This window comes from Salmo salar, chromosome ssa11, assembly GCF_905237065.1.
Source record: "Salmo salar chromosome ssa11, Ssal_v3.1, whole genome shotgun sequence".
NCBI lineage: Eukaryota > Metazoa > Chordata > Actinopteri > Salmoniformes > Salmonidae > Salmo > Salmo salar.
In genome coordinates, this window is record NC_059452.1 from 108,223,056 (window position 1) to 108,243,362 (window position 20,307).

A 20,307-nucleotide genomic window follows, 5' to 3' on the forward strand; every position below is an offset into this window, starting at 1 on the left:
ATATATTTTGTCAACGTTTATGATGAGTATTTTTGTAAATTGATGTGCACATTCACCGACGTTTTGGTGGGAATACATTTTCTGAATATCACACGCCAATGTAAAATGCTGTTTTTGGATATAAATATGAACTTTATCGAACAAAACATACATGTATTGTGTAACATAATGTCCTAGGAGTGTCATCTGATGAAGATCATCAAAGGTTAGTGCTTCATTTCGCTGTGTTTTGGGTTTTATTGACACATGTCCTTGCTTGGAAAATGGCTGTGTGATTATTTTTGTCTATGTACTCTCCTAACAAAACTAATGTTTTGCTTTTGCTGTAAAGCCTTTTTGAAATCGGACAATGTGGTTAGATTAACGAGAAGTGTATCTTTAAAATGGTGTAAAATAGTCGTATGTTTGAAAAAGTTGAATTATGACATTTTGTTGTTTTTGAATTTTCCGCCCTGATATTTCACTGGCTGAGTCCCGCAGTTTGTCTTGCCCATTCCCTCTCTGAATGGCACCCATACACAATCCATGCCTCAGTTGTCTCAAGGCTTAAAGATCTATATTTTTAACCTGTCTCCTCCCCTTCATCCACACTGATTGAAGAGGACAATGGACCTCAATAAGGGATCATGGCTTTCACCTGGATTCACCTGGTCAATCTATGTCACAAAAATAGAATGTTTTGTATACTCAGTGTATATGCTGTCTCTTGGTAATGTCATTCAGAAACATAACTATTCACTACTATGACGATGACACACAGCTGTACATTTCGATGACACATGGTGAAGCTCCAAAAAATGCCTACCCTGGAAGCCTGTGTTTCAGACATAAGGAAGTGGATGGCGGCAAATGTTTTATATTTAAACTTGGACAAAACAGAGATGCTAGTTAATTACTAATCTTGATGGTTGTACAGTCATCTCAAATGAAACTGTGAAGGAACTCAGCGTTACTCTCTGGACCCCAATCTCTCTTTTGACGAACATATCAAGACTGTTTCAAGGACAGCTTTTTTCGATCTTCGTAACATTGCAAAAATCTGAAACCTTTTGTAAAGAAATTATGCAGAAAAGCTATTCCATGCTTCTGTCACTTAAAGATTAGACTACTGCAATGCTCCACTTTCCGGCTACCCAGATGAAGCACTAAATTAACTTCAGTTAGTGCTAAACACGACTGCTAGAATCTTGACTAGAACCCCAAAATTTGATCACATTACTCCAGTGCTAGCCTCTCTACACTGGCTTCCTGTTAAGGCTAGGGCTGATATTCGCTACGGTCACAAGACGCGGGCCTCCTTACTGCCCCAATGATATTTCTAAGCAAACAGCTGAAGGCAGGGCTTTCTCCTATAGAGCTCCATTTTTATGGAATGGTCTGCCTACCCATGTGAGAGACGCAGACCCAGTCTCAACCTTTAAGTCTTTATTGAAGACTCATCTCTTCAGTAGGTCTTATGATTGAGGGTAGTCTGGCCCAGGAGTTCAAAAGTAAAGGGCAAGGCACTGGAGTGATGAACCGCCCTTGCTGTCTCCGCCTGGCCGGCTCCCCTCTCTCCACTGGGATTCTCTGGCTCTGTTACCAGGCTCGCTAGGGCTCTCTCATCCTTCCTGCCTATATATTATGACAACATTTTGTGACCTTTCTGCACCAAACAACAAATTTTCCCCCAAAACCGAACACCCACTAACTTCGGACACTCTCCAGTGGTTGGAGGACTAAATTACCTCGAGTTGAACATTTTAATGGACTGGAAAATAACGGTATGTTTTGCAACTAAATACACACTTCTAGCTAGCAGATCATCAATTTTCATAGCAATTTATGTAAGTTAAGTTAGGTTATGAGAGTTTTCAACCAGTAATATATGTATATATACACATTTTATGGGACACGATGTACATTATAAAATTTCACCGCGTGACAGACCACATTTAATTTAATATCCAACGTTTAACCTCTGAAATATAGCTAACGGATTTGCTAATGTTGCTAGCTTAGTTGTTAAATGTTGATAAAACTACTTAGTAACCAAGAACGGAAAAAATTTTTTGTAAGTGTTGGATAATACATATCACGAAAACAACTGAACGTTATCCCTATCAACATCGAAGTCATCTGACTTGGGTGTTTTGCACAATCTGCAAACATTTATTTTGAACTTTGAACCGTGAACTTTTTGAGACCTATCACTGTGTAGGCTATGTTTCATCTTACAACATCTACATAGAAACAGATGTATCGGTAACTTTTGTTGCTGTAGTAGCTCTAGATTTACAAACCATGTTCATTCATATGATTTTTTAAAATGTTTTATTAAAGAAGACACCGCCTGCTGTGCTCGCTGTGGGCGGGCGTGATCCGCCTGCTAGCTCCAAGTGGAAGTGTGAGTCTGAGGTGCCAGGGGTGTGCTGTGACTTCTGCCAGCACTGGTTCCACTGCAGGGGTGTGCAGTGGGTTCTGCCAGTACTGGTTCCACTGCAGCTGTGTGCTGTGAGTTCTGCCAGTACTGGTTCCACTGCAGGGGTGTGCTGTGAGTTCTGCCAGTACTGGTTCCACTGCGGGGGTGTGCTGTGAGTTCTGCCAGTACTGGTTCCACTGCAGGGGTGTGCAGTGAGTTCTGCCAGTACTGGTTCCACTGCGGGGGTGTGCTGTGAGTTCTGCCAGTACTGGTTCCACTGCGGGGGTGTGCTGTGAGTTCTGCCAGTACTGGTTCCACTGCAGGGGTGTGCTGTGAGTTCTGCCAGCACTGGTTCCACTGCGGGGGTGTGCTGTGAGTTCTGCCAGTACTGGTTCCACTGCAGGGGTGTGCAGTGACTTCTGCCAGTACTGGTTCCACTGCAGAGGTGTGCAGTGAGTTCTGCCAGTACTGGTTCCACTGCAGTGGGATCCAGAGGTGGCAGTGGAACTGTATTTTTATTGTGATGGAAGTCGAGATTTGATTGTTTGTTTTTATATTCAATTATTTATGTCTAAAATATAATCTATTTATTTATTCAACCCATCTGTGTATTACTTCCTTAACTTTTCAAATATATCTCTGCAACACAAACTCCAACAGTGTTTTCACTTTCTATGTCAGTGCACGTCACTGGAATTAAAGTTTTATTTGATGTAAATAATTTATTTTCATTTATATTTTATTATTAAACTGTTATCTACTTTCTCAAAACATAAGATTCATCTATAAAACAAATTATGAGACCTTATTTAGCTACAACACTGAAAAAGATGATGTTGAAGGACCATTTTTAAGAGTCCACAGGTGGGCGCACCGGGCTTCGCAATGAAAAGTTAACGGGCAAGATTCATTTCTTTTAACCGGAAGGCAACTAGTCAACTATCTAGTAAATATTTCGTGCCACGAGGTTTTTTAATTTTTTTTTATGTTTACCTTTTATTTAACTAGGCAAGTCAGTTAAGAACAAATTCTTATTTAAAATGACGGCCAGGGAACAGTGGGTTTAATTGCCTTGTTCAGGGGCAGAACGACTGATTTTTACCTTGTCAGCTCGGGGAAACCTTTTAACAAAAATGAAATGGATATGTCATGTAATTGAACAAAATAGTAAGTGGCCAATAACTGGGGACCGTATGCCGATAATACGGGATGTATTTTTTGGCTAAACCGCTTATCAAAAAGCTGAAAGTAGTATTTCCACTGAAATGTCAAACATGCTAATTGCTAACCCGTTAGCTAACATTTTTACGGCACCAATAATCACAAAACATTGATGGCTTGGTCACAGGATAACACTGCTGAAGGTAGGAACACCTGTAACAGGTATACCTCTTAAATACTGAAGAACGTGCTGATAATACAGGGTTTCACACTAGTTAAAATGAAGCATGCTGAAACCTTTACAGGAATTCATCATGGTGCATACCTGTTTCCTCATCGATGGAGAAGCTGCCGATCCCACTGCCTCCTCTGACAGAGTACCAGACAACCCTGTCTCCCCCCTCGTCACTAGCACTGACCACCAGGACACTGGTCCCTACTCTGCTGTTCTCCTTCACACTGCCCCGCACTGCAAACTCAGAGAAGTATGGAGAGAACAGGTTCTCATCCACATCCACCACCTGGAGAGAAGGAGAGAGAGAGAGAGGACAGGTGAGGAGAGGAGAGGAGAGAGAGAGAGAGGACAGGTGAGGAGAGAAGAGAGAGAGAGAAACCGATTGTTAGACCTATCTGCAGCCCCAGGAATCACCCTCAAAGATGAGGTCAGATTCCTGCTGTACCCAGATGACCTTATCCTACTGTCACCAACAGATCAAGGTCTACCCAGATTACCTTGTCCTACTGTCACCAACAGATCAAGGTCTACAGGAACAACTTAACATTATTTAGGAATTCAGCATCAACTGGACAATCAACATCAACTTTCAGAAAACCAAAGTCGTGATTTTCCAGAAAAAGGTCCTGAATCAGACCAGCAGACACTCCTTCAAAAGCGGGAATACCTTAATAGGGTTAAATATGTACAAAGGGCCAATGGTACCAAACACAGCCTCAGCAACCACCAATTGGCTATAGAAGAAGGGAGACATAAAAAGACATGGCCGCCCAAAGAGGAGCGTCCATCTGGTCACTGAACGACAGGGGAGGTAGAGACAGAGATGCACTGCCTCCTCTACAACCAAATAAGATCATATCTTCTTCAAGAAATGATTTACATTTTAGCCAGTAGTGAATACATAAAATTCATTTTTTCATGCATTTTTTTTTATTTTGTACTGGCCCCCCGTGGGAATCAAACCCACAACCCTGGCGTTGCAAATACCATGGGGCGTTGCAAACACCATGCTCTACCAACTGAGCCACAGGGAAGACATAAATATCTTAATCAATTCCCAACTTCTGTGCGTTTACTAATATCATAAAGCTGGGAATTATTCTGGCTGAGGGAGGAACCTGTGGTGGTTAACTTCTTTACTATCAAATGAGGAGAGACAAACTTATCACACAAGTCAGAATTATACTTAAACTACATCTTTATTCACTTATTAATAAGGGAGCAGGTCAATACAACGCACACATATAAAGTGAATCGATTGAGTGCTCTACGATAATTATGGCTGGTCGACGATTCACGATCAAATTATTCTTTGAGAGCCCAGAGACAAAAGTACAAAGGTATTTTATAGCCAAGATGTGACGTTCGTCAAAAGCAGTAGACCAAGGTGCAGCGTGGAAAGTGCCCATATTTATATTTATTGTAACTCAGAACACTCAAACAAAATAACAAACCAAGGAAAAACAAACGTCACATAGTGCAGGCTTTACTGAGCTGTACAAAAGCAAGATCCCACACAGAAGGAGGGGGGGAAAAAAAGGGCTGCCTAAGTATGATTCCTAATCAGAGACAACGATATACAGCTGCCTCTGATTAGGAACCATACTCGGCTAAACACAAAGAAATAGAAAACATAGAATGGCATAGAATGCCCACCCCACATCCCACCCTGACCTAACCACCCAAAAAGAGAAAATAAACGGCAATCTAAGGTCAGGGCGTGACACAAGTCTGTATATATCTATCTAGTGATATATCTGTATATATGTATATATATATCTAGTGATGTATCTGTATATATGTATCTAGTGATGTATCTGTATATATGTATCTAGTGATGTATCTGTATATATGTATCTAGTGATGTATCTGTATATAGTTTTATATCTGTGATGTATCTGTATATATGTATCTAGTGATGTATCTGTATATATGTATCTAGTGATGTATCTGTATATATGTATCTAGTGATGTATCTGTATATATGTATATATGTATCTAGTGATGTATCTGTATATATGTATCTAGTGATGTATCTGTATATATGTATCTAGTGATGTATCTGTATATATGTATCTAGTGATGTATCTGTATATATCTATCTGTATATGTACAAAGATCTTTTATAGCCAAGATGCCCCCCTTTCAACCTACATGACGAACAAAAGATATATAGAATGGGCCACAAGGTTAAGATTAGTATGAAAGGTATCTATAATACATAGCAGACAGCAACTGCTGTATCAACAGTTTTCATTGTGTAAAGACCAGTGTCTGGTCGTCCTACTCCAAACTGGACCCGTCTCTCCCTGGTACGGTATAGAACAGACCAGTGTCTGGTCGTCCTACTCCAAACTGGACCCGTCTCTCCCTGGTACGGTATAGAACAGACCAGTGTCTGGTCCTCCTACTCCAAACTGGATCCGTCTCTCCCTGGTACGGTATAGAACAGACCAGTGTCTGGTCCTCCTACTCCAAACTGGACCCGTCTCTCCCTGGTACGGTATAGAACAGACCAGTGTCTGGTCCTCCTACTCCAAACTGGACCCGTCTCTCCCTGGTACGGTATAGAACAGACCAGTGTCTGGTCCTCCTACTCCAAACTGGACCCGTCTCTCCCTGGTACGGTATAGAACAGACCAGTGTCTGGTCCTCCTACTCCAGACTGGACCCGTCTCTCCCTGGTACGGTATAGAACAGACCAGTGCCTGGTCCTCCTACTCCAAACTGGAACCGTCTCTCCCTGGTACGGTATAGAACAGACCAGTGTCTGGTCCTCCTACTCCAGACTGGACCCGTCTCTCCCTGGTACGGTATAGAACAGACCAGTGTCTGGTCCTCCTACTCCAAACTGGACCCGTCTCTCCCTGGTACGGTATAGAACAGACCAGTGTCTGGTCCTCCTACTCCAGACTGGACCCGTCTCTCCCTGGTACGGTATAGAACAGACCAGTGTCTGGTCCTCCTACTCCAGACTGGACCCGTCCCTCCCTGGTACGGTATAGAACAGAACCATTAGCTCATGTCCTCTGGAATGCTCTTTAGGTTTTATCACCCAAAGACATCGTAAATCTCCTCTGTCAGTGTTATCGCTCAGAGGCCCTCCTCAGTAGAACACACAAACAATAGATAACAGAATACTCTATTCTGTCAAATAAAACAACCATTTGATGCAATAAAAGTACTATTACATAGTCTTGTAATTTTGCTCTCACAAACCACGACTATTAATTCCAGGTATGTATATGATTTCCATAGCTGAGGAACATGAACATTAATTCCCTGTATTATTTACATTGTTTATAACTGACAGTAATGCAGAGTGGAACCATCATCATGTTGTACCTGTATCCATGATTATATGGAGTGTTATTATTACCAGTGAAATTAAATGGATTATCATTATCCTCATTCTATACTGGAATTACTGAGAGAGAGAGAGAGAGAGAGAGAGAGAGAGAGAGAGAGAGAGAGAGAGAGAGAGAGAGAGAGAGAGAGAGAGAGAGAGAGAGAGAGAGAGAGAGAGGTCATGAGCAGATGAGCTCCTGAATCTTTCAGTGTTTTTCTAAAGAAATATAGATTTAGAGTTGCATAAACTTGGATTTTTTTTGACAAGGACATATACAGGATACTACCCTCCACAATATAACCTTTACTCCAAATCCAAACTGTAAACCTACAACCTGATTTTGGACAAAACTACCTGGAAGGATTCTGGAAGGTTTTTTACTCCCAAGGATTTGTACAGCCAAGGACAATCCAGCAAACTTTCCGACAAACCAACAACAAGCAAAAGAAGCACAACTGAAACACGAAAATATCATCCAACCTGGAACTGAGTAAGTAACGTTCAGTCTGAAGCTTCAAAACTTCAAAAGCCTTGAATGAAAACAACATTACAATAAATCTCTAGATATTTAACTTTATAAAAATTTACTGCTATGTTAATAAAAGGTTACCAAGCTTGATAGCAAAGAACAGATCCGACAGCAACATGAATTAGCACTTCAGTGTAAAGTGAGAGGTGTGAAGCCCAATAATGGCAGCAGAGTTCCTTTCCCCCCCCCCCCACCACCCAAATGCAGAGGCCTCTTTGACCCCCTGCTCCCTGGCTTCCCTCTGTTCAGAAGTCACCACAGTACAGTACCCTTTGGATATGAAAAATGACAAGGCACGGAAAGAGCACAAAAAAGAAGCTCCTCGTGGACAATCCAGAGACACTTTTTGCTGACTGCTACAAAAAATGGGAACGTAAGCTACCTAATCTTCCACACAGACCATCCCTGGGCACGGCACACAGCTATAAGAGCACACTACCCCTCTTTTAAAGAGAGAGGGTATTGGCGGAGGGTGGAACATCAGAATGCTGGAAAATGAGGACCCTCAGATACACTCTTGTCAACCTGTACAGGAAGAGAACAGTTGGAAGGGGGGCCAGTTCAAACCTTTCCTTGAAGGACTTCCACAGAATCAAAGAGAGATCACGGCAATAGAAGCTTTCTCTTGGTGACAACTCCCCAAGCGAGACTAATCACACCTCTTCAAAACTGTCCTGCAGACGAGAAGAGTCACTCCCCCCAGTACTGAACACACCCAGGTCCCACAACAGCACGGCTCCTACATCACTGAGAGGGATACATTCATTGAGCTGGAGAGAGACACAATTCAGACAGCACAGACACACAAAACAGACCAGCACTAACAGAGGACCACACAGCCCAGCTAACAGAGGAACACACAGCCCAGCTAACAGAGGGACCACACAGCCCAGCTAACAGAGGACCACACAGCCCAGCTAACAGAGGACCACACAGCCCAGCTAACAGAGGACCACACAGCCCAGCTAACAGAGGACCACACAGCCCAGCTAACAGAGGAACACACAGCCCAGCTAACAGAGGACCACACAGCCCAGCTAACAGAGGACCACACAGCCCAGCTAACAGAGGACCACACAGCCCAGCTAACAGAGGACCACACAGCCCAGCTAACAGAGGAACACACAGCCCAGCTAACAGAGGACCACACAGCCCAGCTAACAGAGGAACACACAGCCCAGCTAACAGAGGAACACACAGCCCAGCTAACAGAGGAACACACAGCCCAGCTAACAGAGGAACACACAGCCCAGCTAACAGAGGACCACACAGCCCAGCTAACAGAGGACCACACAGCTAACAGAGGACCACACAGCTAACAGAGGAACACACAGCCCAGCCAACAGAGGACCACACAGCCCAGCTAACAGAGGACCACACAGCCCAGCTAACAGAGGAACAGCCCAGCTAACAGAGGAACACACAGCCCAGCTAACAGAGGACCACACAGCCCAGCTAACAGAGGACCACACAGCCCAGCTAACAGAGGAACAGCCCAGCTAACAGAGGAACAGCCCAGCTAACAGAGGACCACACAGCCCAGCTAACAGAGGACCACACAGCCCAGCTAACAGAGGAACACACAGCCCAGCTAACAGAGGAACACACAGCCCAGCTAACAGAGGAACACACAGCCCAGCTAACAGAGGACCACACAGCCCAGCTAACAGAGGAACACACAGCCCAGCAGAACAGCCCACTTCAGACCTCAGCCATAACCTTAACGCTTCAGCAGGACAGACAAGGCAGGATCCGCCCACCCAGCAGACTCCCCCTCCTGGCTCTATATAGTGCAAACTAATGGGGTCTAACTCAATGAAGTTCAATCTCTTGCATCTTTGCGCGACAGTCCTGGAGGAAGTGCGCTCAGTCCTGGAGGAAGTGCGCTCAGTCCTGGAGGAAGTGCGCTCAGTCCTGACAGCCCCCCAGGTGGTGAAGGCAGGAAACAACATCTCCACTTCGCTGATCCTCAACACTTGGGCCCAACAAGGGTGCGTGCTCAGCCCCCTCCTGTACTCACTGTTCACCCACGACTGCCTGGCCATGCACGCCTCCAACTCAATCATCAAGTTTGCAGATGACACTACAGTGGTAGGCTTGATTACCAACAACCTATCCACATTGAATGGACAGCAGTGGAGAAGTTGGAAAGTTTTAAGTTCCTCGGCGTATACATCACAGATAAACTGAAATGGTCCACCCACACAGACAGGGTGGTGAAGAAGGCGCAGCAGCGCCTCTTCAACATCAGCAGGCCGGCCTCAAGACATCCCAACCAGCCCGAGACCATCACAATACAGCTCAACCAGACCAGGCCGGCCTCAGGACAGCACAACCAGCCCGGGACCATCACAATACAGCACAACCAGAACCGGCCCACCACAGCACAGTTCTACCAGACCAGGCCGGCTTCAGGACAGCACAACCAGCCCGGGACCATCACAATACAGCACAACCAGCCCGGGACCATCACAATACAGTTCTACCAGACCAGGCCGGCTTCAGGACATCACAACCAGAATCGGTCCACCACAGCACAGTTCTACCAGACCAGGCCGGCTTCAGGACAGCACAACCAGCCCGGGACCATCACAATACAGTTCTACCAGACCAGGCCGGCTTCAGGACATCACAACCAGAATCGGTCCACCACAGCACAGTTCTACCAGATCAGGTTTCTGTTTGCTAGTTGTTAGTGTCATCTGGGCTGTACTCAGATTATTGCAAATTGTGCTTTCGCCGTGAACCTTTTTTGAAATCTGACAAAGCGATTACATTTAAGAGCAGTGTGTCTATAATTCTGTGCATAACACTTCTATATTGAACAATGTTTACGATGAGAATTTACGTACTATGTGTGCTCATTGTGCTCATTCACCGAAAGGTTTGGAGGGAAAACATTTCTCAACATTACGCGCCAATGTAAAATGCTGTTTTTGGATATAAATATGAACTTTATCGAGCAAAACATACATGTATTGTGTAACATAATGTCCTAGGAGTGTCATCTGATGAAGATTGTCAAAGGTTAGTGCTTCATTTAGCTGTGTTTTGGGTTTTTGTGATGCATCTAGTTGCTTGGAAAATGGCTGTGTGGTGTTTCTTGTGAAGTTTATGCCCTAGCATAATCTAATTTTATGATTTCGCCGTAAAGCCTTTTTGAAATTGGACAATGTGGTTAGATTAACGAGAAGTTTATCTTTAAAATGGTGTAAAATAGTTGATTGTTTGAGAAAATGGAATTATGAGATTTTAGCTATTTTAAAGATACACTTCTCCTGAATCCAACCACGTTGTCCGATTTCATTAGATTATGTTAGGAGAGTACATAGACAAAAGTAACCACACATGAACTGTGTGAGTCTGCCTACAGCTTTGAACCAAAGGAGTCTGCCTACGATCCAGAACTAAGAGACTATGTCGTCAGTCGGGAGGACAGGAGGCCAGAACCAGAGCCTCCTCCAGTGTAGGTGGGTTGGGGGGGGTGTAGCACAAGTGCCGTCATTGAAGGCAGCCACCCTCCCTTCCCTCCCTTTTTGTTTAGGGGGTATTTATTTTTATTTTTTTGTGGTATTGGGGGATTTTTGTATTTTCTTGTGAGGTGCATTCGGGGTCTGCACCTTTAGGGGGGGGTACTGTCACGTCCTGACCAGCAGAGGGAGTAATTGTATTAGATTTTGGTCAGGACGTGGCAGTAGGGTTGTGTTGTATGGTTTATCTAGTTGTTCTGTTTCTTTGTTAGTCTGTGTGGCTCCCATGTTCCTGATTGGCAGTCATATATTAGGAGTGTGTTTTTCACCTGGGGTTTGTGGGTTGTTGTTTTTGCATTGCGTTATGTATAGCCTGCAAAACTGTTCCTGTCGGTCGTGGTTTCTTGTTTTTCATTTAAATAAAATATGATGAGCACACAACCCGCTGCGTATGAGGTCCACTTTTTCCTACAGCCATTTCTCTATATCTTCAGACGAAGAGGAGCGTGACAGGTTGCTCCTCATTACACACCACAGACCAACAAATATTCTTTACATCAACACCATTGGAATCACTACAAAACATATTGTATGACCTCTCATACACTATATTAGGCCCAGCCTTTGGAACTTTGGTTTTCCTAGATATGGCTACTATATAGTGATCACTACATCCAATGGATTTGGATACTGCTTTAAAGCAAATCTCTGCAGCATTAATAAAGATGTGATCAATACATACAGTTGAAGTCAGAAGTTTACATACACCTTAGCCAAATACTTTAAACTCCGTTTTTCACAATTCCTAACATTGAATCTGAGTAAAAAAATCCCTGTCTTAGGTCAGTTAGGATCACCACTTTATTTTAAGAATGTGAAATGTCAGAATAATAGTAGAGAGAATTATTTATTTCAGGTTTTATTTCTTTCATCACATTCCCAGTGGGTCAGAAGTTTACATACACTCAATTAGTATTTGGTAGCTTTGCCTTTAAATTGTTTAACTTGCGTCAAGCTTTTCTGGTAGACTTCCACAAGCTTCCCACAATAAGTTGGGTGAATTTTGGCCCATTCCTCCTGACAGAGCTGGTGTAACTGAGTCATGTTTGTAGGCCTCCTTGCTCGCACACGCTTTTTCAATTCTGCCCACAAATTTTCTATGGGATTGAGGTCAGGGCTTTGTGATGGCCACTCCAATACCTTGACTTGGTTGTCCTTAAGCCATTTTGCCACAACTTTGGAAGTATGCTTGGGGTCATTGTCCATTTGGAAGACCCATTTGTGACCAAGCTTTAACGTCCTGACTGATGTCTTGAGATGTTGCTTCAATATATCCACATCATTTCCCTTCCTCACGATGCCATCTATTTTGTGAAGTGCACCAGTCCCTCCTGCAGCAAAGCACCCCCACAACATGATGCTGCCACCCCCGTGCTTCATGGTTGGGATGGTGTTCTTTGGCTTGCAAGCCTCCCCCTTTTACACAGCTGGAGGTTGAATGTTTGAAGAGGTACGGGACTATAACAAGTTTGGGAACCACTGTTCTAGAGCAATAATGCCATATTTCGGCTCTGGCAGTAAATCATTTTATTTTTTAATCTGGATTTTCCAGGAAAAAAAACTGATGTCAGAAACACAAACAAAAATTCACCTCGAACATAATTGAACAAACTAAAAATGACTCATACCTTGGTCTGACCATATCTGCATCGGCAAACTTTAATCTGGCAGTGAACGCACACAAAGAAAAATCCTGCAGAGCATTGTACGCAATAAAAATGAAACTATTCCAAATCAACATTCCAATTAGAATTTGGACCAAAATATTTGACAGTGTAATCCTACCAATAGCTCTTTTCGGAATTGAGGTTTGGGGGCCACTCAATAAACTGGACTTTAAAATGTGGGGCAAACATCCAATTGAAGCCCTACATGCAGAAAAATGTTTGAAGATTCTAAGTCCAGAGGAATACACCAACTAATGCTTATATGGCAGAATTAGGCCGCTTTCCAGTGGGAATGAAAATACAAAAAAAAAGATCCTAAACATTTTGGCTACACTTAAATTCAAGGCTAAATTTAAGTCTCCAATTTAAAGCACTTCAAACCCAAGAGCTGAGCCCAGAAACGAGCCCTCTCAGTCAGCTGGTGTTGGACCTCACCAACCAATCTGACACCAGCACTGCTTCAAAAGAAAGAATCAAAATAAACCGAATCAGGAAGAAAGAATCAAAATAAATCGAATCAGGAAGAAAGAATCAAAATAAACCGAATCAGGAAGAAAGAATCAAAATAAACCGAATCAGGAAGAAAGAATCAAAATAAACCGAATCAGGAAGAAAGAATCAAAATAAACCGAATCAGGAAGAACGAATCAAAATAAACCGAATCAGGAAGAACGAATCAAAATAAACCCGAATCAGGAAGAACGAATCAAAATAAACCGAATCAGGAAGAAAGATTCAAAATAAACCGAATCAGGAACCAATCAAAGGACTAATATTTACAACATTCGAAAAAACGAAACAAAATCTCAAAGCTGAGTAAATTGTTATTTGGCCCTAAAACAGAGAATATGAATTGGCTGATTATCTCTACTCTGTTCAGAGATACAAAACAGAGACAGATCCTTACCAAGTACAGGCTGAGTGACCACCTGGCTGATTATCTCTACTCTGTCAGAGATACGAAGCAGAGACAGATCCTTACCAAGTACAGGCTGACAGAGAGAGACAGAGACAGATCCTCACCAAGTACAGGCTGAGTGACCACCGATTGGCAGTAGAAACCGGCAGACATAAAAAGACATGGCTACCCAAAGAGGAGCGTGTATGTGGTCACTGCACGACAGGGGAGGTAGAAACAGAGATGCACTTTCTCCTTTACTGTGAGAAATATTCCTCACCAAGAGATTCATTATTCACAGAAATGACTACATTTATTCACAATTGTATCTTCTTAAACCCAGAGGAAAAACTAAAAATACTCATGTGCGAAGGAGCAATGGCTCCTCTTGCAGCCAAATATGTATTTGCCTGCCACAGCCTGAGGGACACTGAATAATAACATCTGCATAGTAAGCAGTAACTTACTTATTATTATTATTATTATTATTGTTGTGATTATCATTCCAAATAGTAGTGGTACGAGTAGTATGGGGGATGGTAATGAGAGCAGTTTAATGATGGTGGTTGTAGTAGTAGTAGTAGTTGTAATAATGACGGTAGTTGTAGAGATATTAGAGGTACTACAACTACTGTCAGCCGGGCGCAGCCATCGCCGATATTAGAGGTATAAATAATACTAGTGGTAATGGTAGTAGATATATTAGAGGTATAAATACTACTAGTGGTAATGGTAGTAGTAGATATATTAGAGGTATAAATGATACTTGCGATAATGGTAGTAGAGATACTAGAGGTATAAATGATACTAGTGGTAATGGTAGTAGAGATATTAGAGGTATAAATTATACTAGTGGTAATGGTAGTAGAGATATTAGAGTTATAAATACTACTAGTGGTAATGGTAGTAGAGATATTAGAGTTATAAATACTACTAGTGGTAATGGTAGTAGAGATATTAGAGGTATAAATACTACTAGTGGTAATGGTAGTAGAGATATTAGAGGTATAAATACTACTAGTGGTAATGGTAGTAGTAGATATATTAGAGGTATAAATGATACTTGCGATAATGGTAGTAGAGATACTAGAGGTATAAATGTTACTAGTGGTAATGGTAGTAGAGATATTAGAGTTATAAATACTACTAGTGGTAATGGTAGTAGAGATATTAGAGTTATAAATACTACTAGTGGTAATGGTAGTAGTAGATATTAGAGGTATAAATGATACTACTAGTGGTAATGGTAGTAGAGATATTAGAGGTATAAATTATACTAGTGGTAATGGTAGTAGAGATATTAGAGTTATAAATACTACTAGTGGTAATGGTAGTAGAGATATTAGAGTTATAAATACTACTAGTGGTAATGGTAGTAGAGATACTAGAGGTATAAATACTACTAGTGGTAATGGTAGTAGAGATATTAGAGGTAGACATGATACCAGTGGTAATGGTAGTAGAGATACTAGAGGTATAAATGTTACTAGTGGTAATGGTAGTAGTAGGGATAGTAGTAGGTCATAGTCTTTACTGAAGACTTATCTCTTCAGTAGGTCCTATGATTGAGTGTAGTCTGGCCCAGGAGTGTGAAGGTGAACGGAAAGGCTCTGGAGCAACGAACCGCCCTTGCTGTCTCTGCCTGGCCGGTTCCCCTCTCTCCACTGGGATTCTCTGCCTCTAACCATATTACAGGGGCTGAGTCACTGGCTTACTGGTGTTCTTCCATGCCGTCCATGGGAGGGGTGCGTCACTTGAGTGGGTTGAGTCACTGACGTGGTCTTCCTGTCTGGGTTGGCGTCCCCCCCCTTGGGCTGTGCCGTGGCGGAGATCTTTGTGGGCTATACTCGGCCTTGTCCCGGGATGGTATGTTGGTGGTTGGAGACATCCCTCCAGTGGTGTGGAGGCTGTGCTTTGGCAAAGTGGGTGGGGTTATATCCTGCCTGTTTGGCCCTGTCCGGGGGTTTCATCGGATGGGGCCACAGTGTCTCCTGACCCCTCCTGTCTCAGCCTCCAGTATTTATGCTGCAGTAGTTTGTGTCGGGGGGCTAGGGTCAGTCTGTCACATCTGGAGTATTTCTCTTGTCTTTTCCGGTGTCCTGTGTGAATTTAAATATGCTTTCTCTAATTCTCTCTTTCTCGCTTTCTTTTCTTTCTCTCTCTCGGAGGACCTGAGCCCTAGGACCATGCCTCAGGACTAGCTGGCTTGATGACTCCTTGCTGTGCCCAGTTCACCTGGCCGTGCTGCTGCTCCAGTTCCAACTGTTCTGTCCGCAGCTATGGAACCCAGACCTGTTCACCGGACGTGCTACCTGTCCCAGACCTGCTGTCCCAGACCTGCTGGAACCCTGACCTATTCACCGGACGTGCTACCTGTCCCAGACCTGCTGTTTTCAACTCTCTAGAGACGGCAGGAGTGGTAGAGATACTCTCAAAGATCGGCTATGAAAAAGCCAACTGACACTTACTCTTGTGTTACTGACTTGTTGCACCCTCGACAACTACTATGATTATTATTATTTTACCATGCTGGTCATTTATGAACATTTGAACATCTAGGCCATGTGCTGTTATAATCTCCACCCGGCACAGCCAGAAGAGGACTGGCCACCCCTCATAGCCTGGTTCCTCTCTAGGTTTCTTCCTAGGTTTTGGCTTTTCTAGGGGAGTTTTTCCTAGCCACCGTGCTTCTACACCTGCATTGCTTGCTGTTTGGGGTTTTAGGCTGGGTTTCTGTACAGCACTTTGAGAAATCAGCTGATGTAAGAAGGGCTATATAAATACATTTGATTGAAAATTTGATTTGTAGTATTCGTGTTAAAATTAGGGCTAGGGTCCTTTTTTCTCCACTTCCTGTCTGACTAACGTGCCCAAAGTAAACTGCCTGTAGCTCAGGCCCAGAAGCCAGGATATGCCTATAATTGGTACCATAGGAAAGACGACACTTTGAAGTTTGTAGAAATGTTAAAATAATGTAAGAGAATATAACACAGTAGATATGGTAGGATAAAATCCAAAGAAAAACCAACCAGAATTGTTGTTTTTTTGAGAGCCCATGCTCTACCAATGGAACGTATAGGGAAATAATTAAATCTCGCTCCCAGTATGCAATTCCTAAGGCTTCCACAGGGTGTCAGTAGTCTTTGTTCAAGTTTTCAGGCTTGTTTCTTCCAAAACGAGTAAGAGTAATGAGTTTTACTACAAGGACACAGTCTTGGAAATTCATGTGTGTGCGCGCGCCATGAAGACAACGCACACCTACTAATATTGGTTTCCTATTGAACATACTTCTTTCCGTATGAAATAGTATAGTTTAATTACATTTTAGGGTATCTGAGGAGTAAATAGAAATGTATTTTGACTTGTTGAAACAAAGTTTTAGGTGTAGATTTTCGGATTCCTATCTTGGCATGTTGAACGAGTGGATTACTGAAATAGATGGTGCCAACTAAACTGACTTTTTGGGATATAAAGAAGGATTTTATCTAACAAAACGACACCACATGTTATAGCTGGGAGCCTTTGGATGACGAATCAGAGGCAGATTTTCAAAAAGTAAGTGAATATTTAATCGCTATTTGTGAATTAATGATACCTGTGCCGGTGGAAAAATATTTTGATGTGGGGCGCCGTCCTCAAACAATCGCTTTCGCTGTAAAGCCTACTGTAAATCGGACAGCGCAGTTAGATTAACAAGAATTTAAGTTTTCAACCGATATAAGACACTTGTATGTACATAAATGTTTAATATCGATAATTTTTATGAATATTTATTTGAAATGCGCACCCTCCAGTTTCACCGGAAGTTGTCCCGCTAGCGGGATGCCTAGCACAAAGAGGATTTATTTTTAATAATAGTGGTGGTAGCATTCATGTTAGTAGAAATAGTTCCATTTTCCATGTTTAGCCTTTTATTGTCCCTATTATCTAGTTTTCTATTTCTACAATTGTCAATTAGCATTTTATCGTCGTTATTTCTATTATAGTGATTAAATTGAACAAAAATATGAATAAAACATGTGAAGTGTTGGTAAAAGATCCCAGCAATTTTCCTGTTTATTTCTCTCAAATTTTGTGCACACATTTGATTACATAATCCATCCACCTGACAGGTGTGGCATATCAAGAAGCTGATTAAACAGCGTGATCATTACACAGGTGGACCTTGTACTGGGTACAATAAAAGGCCACTCTAAGATTTTTGTCACACAACGACACAGATGTCTCAAGTTTTGAAGAAGCGTGCAATTGGCATGCTGACTGCAGGAATGTCCACCACAGCTGTTGCCAGATAATTGAATGCTAATTTCTCTACCATAAGCCACCTCGGACGTCGTTTTAGAGAATTTAGCAGTACGTCCAACCGGCCTCACAACCGCAGGCCACATATAACCACTCCAGCCCAGGACCTCTACAATTGTTGCATGTTGCGTTTATATCTCTGTTTAATGTATTTATTTGATTGTATTATTATTTATTCTTCATTATTTTATTACAATGTTTGTACAATGTACAACGCAATGTTTTTCATGGCAATAAAGCAGCTTGAATTTGAAAGGGAGAGAGAGAGCAAGAGAGAGAAAGGGTGAGGAGAGAGAGAGAGAGAGAGAGAGGGGACAGGTGAGGAGAGAGAGCGAGAGAGAGGGGACAGGTGAGGAGAGAGAGAGAGAGAGAGAGAGAGAGAGAGAGAGAGAGGGGATAGGTGAGGAGAGAGAGCGAGAGAGAGGGGACAGGTGAGGAGAGAGAGCGAGAGAGAGGGGACAGGTGAGGAGAGAGAGCAAAGAGAAGAGAGAGAGAGAGAGAGAGAGAGAGAGAGAGAGAGAGAGAGAGAGAGAGAGAGAGAGAGAGAGAGAGAGAGAGAGAGAGAGAGAGAGAGAGAGAGAGAGAGAGAGAGAGAGGACAGGTGAGGAGAGAGAGCGAGAGAGAGAGAGCGAGGGTGTGTGTGTGTGTGTGTGTGTGTGTGTGTGTGTGTGTGTGTGTGTGTGTGTGTGTGTGTGTGTGTGTGTGTGTGTACCTCTATGTCCAGGTAAGATAGAGAGCGTAGGATAGGTGTCCCTCTGTCCTCGGCCACTACGGTCAGGTTATAGATCTGCTGTCTCTCATAGTCCAGCTGCTTCCCCACCCTCACTGCGCCGCTCACTGCATCCACCTAGATATCCAATAACATAGAACACAGTACTAGATTAGACCCACCCTCACTGCGCCGCTCACTGCATCCACCTAGATATACAATAAAATAGAACACAGTACTAGATTAGACCCACCCTCACTGCGCCGCTCACTGCATCCACCTAGATATACAATAACATAGAACACAGTACTAGATTAGACCCACCATCTCTGCTTCGCTCACTGCATCCACCTAGATATACAATAACATAGAATACAATACTAGATTAGACCCACCATCTCTGCACTACTCACTGCATCCACCTAGATATACAATAACATAGAATAGATTAGACCCACCATATCTGTGCCGCTCACTGCATCCACCTAGATATACAATAACATAGAATACAATACTAGATTAGACCCACCATCCCTGCACTACTCACTGCATCCACCTAGATATACAATAAATAACATAGAGATGTAATCACACACATGTTGTTGTATTTCCCTAACTACAAGCTGCAGGGCTGCAGCATAAACAAGTCAACAACACACAGCGATGTACAGACATAGATAAGTTTCCCACCTCGAAAATGCCGTTTCCGTCATTGGCCAGAGCGTAAGAGACCTGACCCCCAAGTCCGAGGTCTGAATCCTGGGTCTGCAGCCAGGCGATGACTGCCCCTAGTGGCAGGTCCTCCAGGACGCGGGCGCTGTAGCTCCCAGGGAGGAACAGCGGAGGGCAGTCATTAACATCCTCTAGTGTTATACTCAGAGTAGTCACCTTGAACCGCTGGGTCCCTCTCTCTGCCTTATCCCTGGCCTCCACCTTAATAAATCACATCAGTCAATCAAAGCAGTCGATTAATCAGTCAATATGTCAGTCAATAAATCAATGAACGAATGAATCATATTTATTTCATTAAACCATTTTTATATCAGCAGTTGCATGTATTGTTCTGCTCAGATTGGAAAAAGGCAACTACATATGTATTTTAAGTATGTAACTCATACATTCATTCATGCATGCATTCATTCATTCAATCAATTATCCATCCATCTGTTGTTCCATCCATCCGTCTATCTATCGGTTTATCCATCATCCATCCATCCATCCATCTGTTTATCCATCCATCCATCATCCATCTGTTTATCCATCCATCCATCCATCCATCCATCCATCCATCCATCCATCCATCTGTTTATCCATCCATCCATCATCCATCTGTTTATCCATCCATCCATCCATCCATCCATCCATCCATCCATCCATCATCCATCTGTTTATCCATCCATCCATCCATCCATCAATCCATCCATCCATCCATCCATCCATCCATCCGTTCATCCGTTTATCCATCATCCATCCATCCATCCATCATCCATCCATCCATCCATCCGTTTATCCATCATCCATCCATC